This window comes from Ictidomys tridecemlineatus, chromosome Y (assembly GCF_052094955.1).
Source record: "Ictidomys tridecemlineatus isolate mIctTri1 chromosome Y, mIctTri1.hap1, whole genome shotgun sequence".
NCBI lineage: Eukaryota > Metazoa > Chordata > Mammalia > Rodentia > Sciuridae > Ictidomys > Ictidomys tridecemlineatus.
The window spans coordinates 9,346,849-9,359,496 of record NC_135494.1 but is presented as its reverse complement, the minus strand read 5'-3'; positions in this window follow the sequence as shown (position 1 = coordinate 9,359,496).

The following is a 12,648-nucleotide window of genomic DNA, read 5'->3' as shown; positions in this document are numbered from 1 at the left end:
AATCCATTATTGCCGAATGAGCACGGCATTCATTTTGCTTCTCTTACCTTCATGACCTTGGGCCATAGAATCTGAAGATGTAGCCTGCATCTAACTATCAATAATTCTTCACCTACAACTCATCCTTGATGGTGGAGAAAACAAAGAACTGTTAATTCAATTTCAGTACTTTTGATTTCAAGTATTATTGCTGTTAGTAGTAGAATTTATAGGAACAATATATAATTTCTCCTGAATACAACTATTTGATTACAATAGCAGTAGACCCCAGTTGGTTTTTTTTTTTTTTTTTTTTTGGTAAACAAACAACACTTGCTATGTTTGTTTGGGATCTTCTCTATTTTCTTTGATCCCATTCAGACAGAATGGGAACTCTCACTCTATTCAGGAAGTTTAGTGTTTCAGCTTGCTAATCACACTCTTGCTTTTCTGGGAAGAAAATATTAGACAGTATATTGAACAAATCTTTGAAAGTACATAGTGGAATTCACTTTTTATCCAGTTAGAATGAGCAAACAATCACAGGCCTGTAATAATGTAAATTTTGCTTTCATTATGACCCTCCATCCACAAGCTAATTACACAGCAGAATCAAGGCTGGCAACTTTCCTTCTGTAGAGGGACAAAGGAGCCTGCTGGGCAAAATAGCCACTACTCATGTTTTATTTCTGGAGCTGTCCAAACTTCCTGCAAGATGGTCCTCGTTCTAAAGGTGAATTTTATAATGAATTCAGGTGTAGAGTGTGTGTTGAAGTTGAAGGAAGACTGATTCATTCTCCATATTTGTTTTATTTTTGGTAAAATACATTTTATACAAGTTGAATTTTTTTTATATATACAGTAAATGCAACTCAGTCCTTAAATAACATTCCCGAATCCTCACATTGTTCTTCAAAAAGCTGTAATTTTAAATTTACATATACATGTACAATTATTTCATAATCACTTTCATGTGAGACAATTTAAATATTTTGTGTTTTAAATTACAAAAGTAAATTATTAATATACTTGCTGTTTATATTGAAAATATTTCTGTTTTCACAATGTCTTTAAGATTGTGTACTTGCTTGAGACACTTATTCTTAAACTACAAAATGAGGCTTCTTCCATTTTCACTAATATTTTATCATGTGCTTTAAAGTAACAAATATGTCAAGGTTAACATAATAAAGTTGTAAATATAATTGAGATGTAGTCCCTTCAAATTAATGAAATGAGTCTAGGTATAGTCATTGCTTGATATTATGTATGGAAACTGGAAGTTCTTCAAGGACTCTGGCTTGTGAATGATCTTTATAGTACCAATATCACAAAATCACTTTGATTTAAAAAGATACTCTTTTTATTCAATATAAATTCCTAAAAAACTTCATTTTGAACAAATACAAATTGCTTTCTTAGGTCCCATTCTATGCTTATCCCTTTCTCAAAGGTGATGGGTTATATATAAGAAGCAAACTTTTGTGCTTCTATGTCCGAAAAGTATATATAATCATTGTAAAGACTAGACTAAATGAATAAAGTAATTAGAAAGTCATTTAGAATGTCAAGCTACATATGCTCCATTCCAGTCAAGCTTGAGAGAAAAGAGACATCTAGGTGAACTGGTGTAGATTCAGAAGTTTTCACAAAGGAAATACATCCCAAATGATAATTGCATGGTACGGTAATTAAATTGTAGAAATGGTGCTTTTTAGCATTTCACACACATGTAGAACCAGTAAACTGAACTACTGCAAGAGTCATGAATAGTATGAATTTATTTGTTACTAGAAAAGTAGCACATTTCCTTTAGACCTCATTTAGCCCATCAGGCAACTAGTTTGCATCTTAACATTATATTTTTACTCAGAAACTGCTATGGGAGAAATCATTCAGATTCTACAATACCTAAACTTTGAATACAACACTTTGACCTTTTCTTTTAAACTGTCATTTAATGAGTTGTGAATCAAAAACTTTATGTTGATTAAAAATCCTTAAATATGAGAAACTCTGCAAAAAAAAGGAGGGTAGAATATGAGTTTCTTGTACAATTATCAATTAGAAAAGTTTATTGTTTTTAAAGATATTTAGTAAAATATTTCATGAAAAATTAAGGACTAACTTCAGGATATGTATTTGCATAAGAACCCAAGAACTTTATATATATATATATATAAAATTATTTATATATATATATATATATACTTTATATAATGTATATCACAGAATATATACTTATACCATATATATGTGTGTGTGTGTGTGTGTGTGTATATATATTATGATATTATGTATGGAAACTGAAATATATATATTCTACCAAATAAAAGATAAGATATACAGTGTTGACATTTCCCAAATAACCTGGATGAAATGAAATTGATGAAGATCAGTTAATGTTCCATTTAAAAAAAATAGTAAATATGGCTGAGAAATCTACATTTACTTACATTTTATCTGGAAGTGTACAACACATTATAAACCATTCTGGAATAATAGACTTTTACATCCTTTCTGTTATCATTTTCATAATTCATGAATTGAGCCTTAAGGACAGAATAGCCATGCTATATATATATTCTGAAACAAATGATTTTGCTGGAATGAAGAGATAAATTTACTACTGTTTCTTTAGTCTTGAGTAGCCACCCCCAGAAAAGAAGAAGCTACGATCAAGACATTTCTAGAATTAGGTCTTCTAAACTGGTATAGGTGAAAATATTTTTCTCTCCTAAAAGAATGCATAAGGTGCTATTTCCACTGGCAAAAATATGGAAACTTGAATGCACTATTTTTTCCCAGCAAGCAACCAGGCTCCACACACATCTATCATTATTCAGCTTCAAACTAAAAAGTCTTATTTTGAATACCAATTCCTATAAACTATGTAGCTCTCAATTATGGAATCTGAAACTGCTGGTTCCATGATGATAAATGAACATGCTATTTGAAAGACCACAGTTTGGCTGCAAGTAATCAATATACTATTTGAAAAGAAACCTAGATGTGCAGTTTGATTTAGAAATGCTGAGAGCCCTGCTCTGAGCTCTGCTGCAAAGGCTTGTTAAGTGAGGTTCTTCCTTTTCTTGGGCCCACTTGCTTACTTTTGGAGATGCCAGAAATTTTTCTTGTTCCATGACATTAATAGAAAAGGTCTTTTCTGAAATATTTAGGAAAGAAGACAATAATTTGTAAATAAATATATTTCTACTTTTATTTATTTTTTTTTTACTTTCACTTTCCATCCCATGAAGATCCTTATGTTGTATAACCTGAAATCCAGAGAGAGTGAAATGAAGAATTTGAACCTCTCCTGAAATAAAAATGAGCAAATGCTTTGGATGAAAGTACAATTTGTCAGTTTGAATTCAGCAAAATTTGTATGACCTTTAATTCATTATTCCAATCAGAGGGGAGATATCATGTTGGTGTCCAGGGTTGTTGTTAAAATATAGTTAAGAAATGTGAATTCTTTGAACAACATGGATTGTCTTTACTTTCATATCTGAGAATGAAAAACTCAGAGAAATTAGTACTGCAGGTCATACAGGTAAAAAAAGTTAGCAGAGCCAGAATTTGAACCAAGCTCTTTATTATCTTAAGTTCTAGATTAGTTTCTGACATTTGCAACCAAGACACATAAGGCCCAGGGACCAGAATGAGCTAACAATCCATTGCATACCCTACGTAAAGTCCTCTTCTGAATTTGATGAGATTGCTGGAAGAAGGATGTTACAAGACATATACTTCATTGCAAATTTCACAAGGATTTTGCCAAAGCCACAAAGATAAGGTGAATTTAATGACATTGGTTAACGTAGATGAAAATCTGGGCATTTCTTCCTGATGCTTGGCTGATCTCAGAAGAATGTTTCTATCCTGTGGACTAAAGTAATGACAAAAAGAGGATGAAGAAAAGGGCCCAGGACAGGGGGGAGAAAAAAAACAGAAGGAAAAGGATGTCCTTGTGACCTTTTAGGGAATTATTTGGACTCCTAAGCTATACAAATGGAATGAAGAGAATCTGACCAAAAAAAAAAAATGTGTTGGGCTTTTTCCTTAATGAAATTAGGGCCATTTGAATAGCTAATTGAATAATGAAGTCAGGAAAAAAAGAGGAGCAACCGTCTAAAATCTTGCTTTGGTAATTTATTGCATTCATAGATGGCTTTTTGCAATTCTTCCAGCACCATATTAGCAGCATTGTTTACACGATGGGAGTTAGCCTCAGAAATTGCTCAACACACACACACACACACACACACACACACACACACACACGTTTTAATATGATGACTTTTATTTTGGTCAGGCCAGTAGAGGCATTGCTTTGAGGTATGTTGTCTAGAGCTTTCCTTACATCGTGCTTTGAGCACTGGAGTCCTATGGCCTTCACCTGTGTGACTTTTTATTGAGACCAGGTGTGAGTGCTCAGTCAGGCTGCCAATTCACTGGTATTTGCCTGTAACTTAATATTCCTAAGCGAACCTTGCTTTGGGGTTGTGAACTGTTGGAGGTATTAGTTAATCCGTCACAATTTGTGCCACAGACATTTTCAACATTCCTTGGAATATAAAGCGTGAATAGAGTTGGTTAGGTCTGAGGCAGCCTGCTGTGTGGTGGGGCCCCACAATTTCCCTTTGCCATGGCTCAGGCTCCATTTACTCTGTTTGATTATGCTGATAATTCCCAAGGAATAGGAAAGAGTTTCCAGTGGAATTTATTTGTGGGAACAGAGGTGCTCTGCGGCTCAGGGGTTCACATCTTTTGACAGCCAAGCCAGGAAGGTGCAGCGGGCTCAAGGGCTGGGATTAACAGTCTCTCGTGGAGCTGGAGTTCCCTCTACTGTCCGAAAAAGAGAAGTGCAGGTACAGAACGGCTCTTGCCAGTTTTTTCCTGCAGGCGAAGGAAAACTTCCAAAACGCTCCAGTGGAAAACCAGATGCCTTGGGATGATCGCTCAGCATCTGGCTTCACTCAACTGTAGGGTTTTTGGCTCTTTAAAGAAAACCTCATTGAAGCTGAGCATGCAATGAGACCAAAGCCCATGTGTGGAGGGTAGCTTTTTCCTTGAGGATGAGGTGTGGTGTAAGTAATCATTCTAGGCATTTGGGTTACTTTTCACGAATTTTAGTGCTGCCATAAAATAGTCTTTTTTATTTTTTGAGTGATCAGCTTTTTCATATCTGGGAAGCTTAAATTCCATAGTTGGAGCTTCTTGAATATTCTCTTTGTTTTACATTTGAAATCGATGTTGAAAAATATTTTTTTTGCAGCAAATGTTAAGAATTCTTTTTATCTAAACATTTGTGCTTTACTTTATATTTTGTCCCTTTTTTGCTGTGAAATATCTAATTTTTAAATAGTCCTATAGTTTACAAGCACTTTTTCATCTCTCATTTAATTATTTATTCAACTCTGTGAGATAAACTGCACAAGTTTCCGCATTGCAGGCAGAAAATCAAGGCCAAAGTGTGCCTAGTCCTATAGGGAGGGCAGAGTCGAGAGCTATGAGCTCTTGAGCTAAGCTCTGGGTTAGGAATAACATCAATTGGTTATTTAATATCTACCATTTATCAGTGCCATATTAAATGTTTGTTTTATACATCACTTGTTTACTCTTCCTTTCAAGTCATAAGGCAGATATTATTATAACTGTCAGTTTTTAGATGTGAAGCTTTAGATATTAAAAAGTTAGCTGTAGTTATTAAATAGCTTGTAAGTGAAAATGCTGAGTTTTAAACATGGTCCACCTGAACTCTCAAGTTCATGATATGTAGACAGCTTCTTTTCTGTAGAGAAATGAGACATAATGCATGATCTCATGCAGTTTAGTGTTTTTAAAAATTGTGGTGAAATATATATAACATAAAATTTACAGTTTTAACAAATTTTATGTGCAATGTTCACCGATATTAAGTACATTAATGTTGTTGTACAACCCTCTCCATGATCCATTTCCAGAACTACTTCATCTTCCCAAAGTGAAACTCTATACATATTTCTCTCTCCTACCAGCTGCTAGCAGCTGCCATTCTGTTACCTGTTTCTATATATTTGGCTACTCTAGGTACCTCATATAAGTGTAATCATATTGTGTTTTTCCGTTCATGTCTGAAATATTTTATTTAGCATAATGTTTTATATATATATATATATATATATATATATATATTCCAGTGATATGTGTATATATTATGGATATTAGTCTCTTATCAGACTCAAGGCCTATATCACTGGAATCTCACTGCTTTTTTAGGCTAAATTATATTCCATTGTATGCAGATACTATATATTGTTTTTCCATTCATCTATTGATAGGCATCAGGGTTTTAACTTTTGACTATTGTGAATAGTGGTGCTATGAACATTGGTGTGCAAATACCTCTTTGAGCCCCTGATTTCAATTCTTTTGGGCATATATACAGAAGTTAAATAGTTGCATTATATGTAATTCTATGTATAAATTTTTTTAAACATAAAACTATTATAATGTTTTTTGCAGCTCTATCCCATTTTACTTTCATACCAGGGATGCACCAGGGCTCTAATTTTTCCCCATCCTTGCCAACACTTACTATTTCCTGTTTTATTGATAATAGTCATCTTACTGAGTATTAAGTGCTAGGTCACTGTGGATTTGAATTTCCTTAATTACTAATTTAACATATTTTTAAGTGATTATTTCCGACCAACAGATATTTGGAGAAGTTTCAATTCAAGTCTTATTTCATTCAAAGATGTTGTTCAGTCTTATGAGTATTTAATATACTACGTATATTAGATATTAGTCTTTTATTAAACTCATGATTTGTATATATATTTTTACATTCTATGAGTGGCCTTTTCTCTCTGTTGATAGTGGTTTACATGCAGCAATTTTTTTATGAAATCAAATTAATCTGTTTTCTTTTGTTGGCTACTTTTGGCATCTTATCTAAAGAAATGTTACTAAAGCCAATGTCATCATTCTTTTTCCCTAATGTTTTATTACAAGTTTTAAAGCTTTAGTTCTTATATTTTGGCCATTGATCTGTTAATTTTTTGCATATGGTTTAAAAAGTAAGAGTCCACCTTATTCTTTTGCATGTTAATATCCAGTTTTTCCATCATCATTTGTTGAAAAGTTTGTCATTTGCCCATTGAATGGTCTTGGCATCTTTGTCAAAAGCCATTTAATAGTATACACAAAGATTTATTTTTGTGTTTTTTATTTTATTCCATTGGCTTATATGTCTGTCTTTATGCCAGTACCATATACTCTTTTGTTAGTGTAGCTTTGTAAGAAGTCCTAAAATCAGGAAGTATGAGACCACCAACTTTGTTTATATTAAAGATTGTTTGGGATCTGTCACAATTCCATATGAGCTTAAAAATACATTTTTCTAGTTCTACAGAATATATCTTTGTGATTTTGTAGAGATTACATTGAATCTTCAGTTGCGTTGGGTAGTATTGATATCTTCATAACATTAAGTCTTCTTATTTATGATCACTGTATGTCTTACCATTGATAAGTATCTAATTTTGTACAACAGCATTTGTATTTTCCAGTGTATAAGTCTTTCATATTTTTGGTTAAATTTATTTCTAAATCTTTCATTCCTTGATATACTATTGTAGATAGAATTGGTTTTTAATTTTCTTTTTGGATTTTCTTTTTTAATATATAGAATGTAACTAACCTCTGTAGGTAGATTTATATCTTGAAACTCATTTATAGTTTTATCTTGGGTCCAGATTATTTATTCTCATATATATAATTGTTGATGAATTTTTATTTTACTTATTTATTTATATTTGGTGCTGAACATGGAACTTTCAGTTCCTCACACATGCTAGGCAATCAGTCTATCACTGAGCTACAACTCCAGCCAGCCACACGTGCAGATCTTGTACTGCATATCTTATCTATGGTCTTTTTCTTTTTTCACAGTGGTCAACATGTGCAAAATGAACCTTAATTCATATTACCAAAAGTTTTGTTTTTACATAATGCCAGTTTTTAACGAGATTTGTCCAGCATAGAGGTTTTTAAATTTTTTTTAATCAAGCCCCAACTTTCTTTCATAAATTTAATTTATAAAAAAGAAAATTAATCTGGTTTTCATTTAACATATGCGTTACGCATTTAGGTGACAGTCTTAATACATTAAAAACTTAATTTCCAAATTGATGAATTGTTTTGATGTAATAATGACACAGCTATGATTCTCAAAGTTGTTCTAGCCAAGCAAAGACTATAATATGCACTTATTCAATGAATCCATTTTATCTAACAGCTGAATTCTAACTTGAAAACGAAGTGGACCTAGCTACTGTAAGTTATCTTGTTTGGTTTCCTGTTCAGCTACTTAGTAAACAAAGTTTTAGCTTAAAAAGTAGATCACTTAGTACTTTAATAAGTATACCTAATAATAATCATACAGAAAGAGAACTATAAGCCAATTTTTATTATGATTACAAATGAAAAAATGTTAAAAACATTGTTATCAAATTTCAACTTTTTTTATTGTTGGTCGTTCAAAACATTACATAGTTCTTAATACATCATATTTCACACTTTGATTCAAGCGGGTTATGAACTCCCAACTTTACCCCGTATACAGATTGCTGTATCACATCAGTTACCCTTCAATTGATTGACATATTGCCTTTGTAGTGTGCGATGTATTCTGCTGTCAGTTCTATTCTCTACTATCCCCCTCCCCTCCCCTCCCCTCCCCTCCCCTCCCCTTTTCTCTCTCTACCCCTTCTACTGTAAATCATTTCTTCCATTTGTATTATCTTGTCTTACCCCTCCTTTCCTCTTATATATCATTTTGTATAACCCTGAAGATTGCCTTCCATTTCTATGTGATTTCCCTTCTCACTCCCTTTCCCTCCCACCTCTCATCCCTGTTTAATGTAAATCTTCTTTTCAAGCTCTTCGTCCCTACCCTGTCCTTGTTTACTCCCCTTATATCAAAGAAGTCATTTTGTATTTGTTTTTTAAAGATTGACTAGCTTCACTTAGCATAATCTGCTCTAATGTCATCCATTTCCCTCCAAATTCTATGATTTTGTCATTTTTTAATGCAGAGTAATACTCCATTGTGTATAAATGCCACATTTTTTTTATTCATTCATCTATTGAAGGGCATCTAGGCTGATTCCACAATCTTGCTATCGTGAATTGTGCTTCTATGAACATCGATGTAGCAGTGTCTCTGTAATATGCTCTTATTAGGTCTTTAGGGAATAGAACGAGAAGGGGAATAGCTGGGTAAAATGGTGGTTCCATTCCCAGCTTTCCAAGTAATATCTATACTGCTTTCCAAATTGGCTGCACCAATTTGCAGTCCCACCAGCAATGAATAAGAGTGCCCTTTTCCCGCATCCTCTCCAGCACTTATTGTTGTTTGACTTCCTAATGGCTGCCAATCTTACTGGAGTGAGATGGTATCTTAGGGTGGTTTTGATTTGCATTTCTCTGACTGCTAGCAATGTTAGCATTTTTTTATGTACTTATTGATTAATTTTATGTCCTCCTCTGAGAAGTGTCTGTTCAGGTCCTTAGCCCCTTTATTGATTGGGTTATTTGTTATCCTATTGTCTAATTTTTTGAGTTCTTTGTATATTCTGGTTATTAGGGCTCTATCTGAAGTGTGTGGATTAAAGATTTGTTCCCAGGATGTAGGCTCCCTGTTTATCTCTCTTATTGTTTTTTTTGCTGAGAAAAAACTTTTTAGTTTGACTAAGTCCCATTTGTTGATTCTAGTTGTTAACTCTTGTGCTATGGGTGTCCTATTGAGAAATTTGGGGCCCGATCCCACTCTTTGTAGATCATAACCAACTTTTTCTTCTATCAGATGCCATGTCTCTGATTTAATATCAAGCTCCTTGATCCATTTTGAGTTAACTTTTGTGCATGGCGAGAGATAGGGATTCAGATTCATTTTGATGCAAATGGATTTCCAGTTTTCCCAGCACCATTTGTTGAAGATGCTATCATTCCTCCATTGCATGCTTTTAGCCCCTTTATCAAATATCAGATAGTTGTAGTTTTGTGGATTGGTTACTATGTCCTCTATTCTGTACCATTGGTCCACCCACCTGTTTTGGTACCAGTACCATGCTGTTTTTGTTACTATTGCTCTGTAGTATAGTTTGATGTCTGGTATTGCTATACCACCTGATTCACACTTCCTGCTTAGCATTGTTTTTGCTATTCTGGGTCTTTTATTATTCCATATAAATTTCATGATTCTTTAATCTATTTCTACAAGAAATGCTGTTGGGATTTTGATTGGCATTGCATTGAACTTATAGAGAACTTTTGGTAATATCACCATTTTGATGATGTTAGTTCTGCCTATCCATGAGCAGGGTATATTTTTCCATCTTCTAAGGTCATCTTCTATATCTTTCTTTAGGGTTCTGTAATTTTCATTATATAAATCTTTCACCTCTTTTGTTAGGTTGATTCCCAAGTATTTTATTTTTTGGGGGGATATTGTGAATGGAGTAGTTGTCCTCATTTCCGTTTCAGAGGATTTGTCGCTGATATACAGGAATGCCTTTGATTAATGCATGTTGATCTTATATCATGCCACTTTGCTAAATTCATTTATTAGCTCTAATAGCTTCTTTGTAGACCCTTTTGGGTCTGCTACGTATAGAATCATATCATCTGCAAATAGTGATAATTTAAGTTCTTCTTTTCCTATTTTTATGCCTTTAATTTTTTTCATCTGTCTAATTGCTCTGGCCAGTGTTTCGAGAACTATGTTGAACAGAAGTGGTGAGAGAGGGCATGCCTGTCTTGTACCAGATCTTAGACTGAATGCCTTCAATTTTTCTCCATTCAGAATGATGCTGGCCTTTGGCTTATCATAGATTGCTTTTAAAATGTTGAGGTATGTTCCAGTTATCCCTAATTTTTCTAGAGTTTTGAACATAAAGGGATGCTGTACTTTGTCAAATGCTTTTTCTGCATCTATCGAGATGATCATATGGTTCTTATTTTTAAGTCTATTGATGTGGTGAATAACATTTATTGATTGCCATATATTGAACCAGCCTTGCATCCCAGGGATGAATCCTACTTGATCATGGTGTATAATTTTTTTGATATGTATTTGAATCCGATTCGCCAGAATTTTATTGAGGATTTTTGCGTCGAGGTTCATTAGAGATATTGGTCTGTAGTTTTCTTTCTTTGAAGTGTCTTTGTCTGGTTTCGGAATCAGGGTGATGTTGGCCTCGTAGAGTGAATTTGGAAGTTCTCCCTCTTTTTCTATTTCCTGAAATAGCTTGAAAAGTATTGGTGTTAGTTCCTCTTTAAAGGTTTTGTAAAACTCTGCTTTAAACCCATCCGGTCCTGGGCTTTTCTTAGTTGGTAATCTTTTGATGGTTTCTTCTATTTCCTCTATTGTTATTGGTCGGTTTAGGTTGTCTATCTCCTTCTGACTCAATATGGGCAGATCATAAGACTTAAGGAATTTATCTATGCCTTCACTATCTTCTATTTTATTGGAGTATAAGGATTCAAAATAATTTCTGATTATCTTCTGTATTTCTGAAGTGTCTGTTGTGATATTGCCTTTTTCATCCCGTATGTTAGTAATTTGAGTTCTCTCTCTTCTTCTCTTCGTTAGCATGGCTAAGGGACTGTCAATTTTATTTATTTTTTCTAAGAACCAACTTTTTGTTTTGTCAATTTTTTCAATTGTTTCTTTTGTTTCAATTTTATTAATTTCAGCTCTGATTTTAATTATTTCTTTCCTTTTACATCTTTTGCTGTTGTTTTGCTCTTCTTTTTCTAGGATTTTGAGATGAAGTATGAGATCATCATTTGTTGGTTTTTTCTTTTTTTGAGGAATGAACATCAAGCAATGAATTTTCCTCTTAGAACTGCTTTCAATGTGTCCCATAGATTCTGATATGTTGTGTCTGTGTCTTCATTTAACTCTAGGAAGTTTTTAATTTCCTCCTTGATGTCTTCTAAAACCCATTGATCATTCAGCAACCTATTGTTCATTCTCCAAGTGATGCTTGATTTTTTCTTTCTTTTTTTATCATTGATTTTCAGTTTTATTCCATTATGATCAGATAAGATGCATGGTATTATCTCTACCCCTTTATATTGTCTAAGAGTAGCCCTGTGACATAATATATCATCTATTTTTGAGAAAGTTCCATGTGCTGCTGAGAAAAAAGTGTAACTACTTGATGTTGGGTGGTATAGTCTATATTTGTCAATTAAGTCTAGGTTGTTAATGGTGTTATTGAGTTCTATAGTTTCCTTATTTAACTTTTGTTTGGAAGATCTGTCCAGTGGTGAGAGAGGTGTGTTGAAGTCTCCCATGATTATTGTATGGTGGTCTATTAGACTCTTGAACTTGAGAAGAGTTTGCTTGATGAACACAGCTGCACCATTAGTTGGGGCATATATATTTATGATTGTTATGTCTTGTTGGTGTATGGTTCCCTTGAGCAGTATGAAGTGTCCTTCTTTATCCCTTTTGATTAACTTTGGCTTGAAATCTATTTTATTAGATATGAGTATGGACACTCTTGCTTGTTTCCGCAGTCCATGTGAGTGGTATGATTTTTCCCAACCTTTCACCTTCAGTCTATGAATATCTTTTCCTATAAGATGCGTTTCCTGTAGGCAGCATAT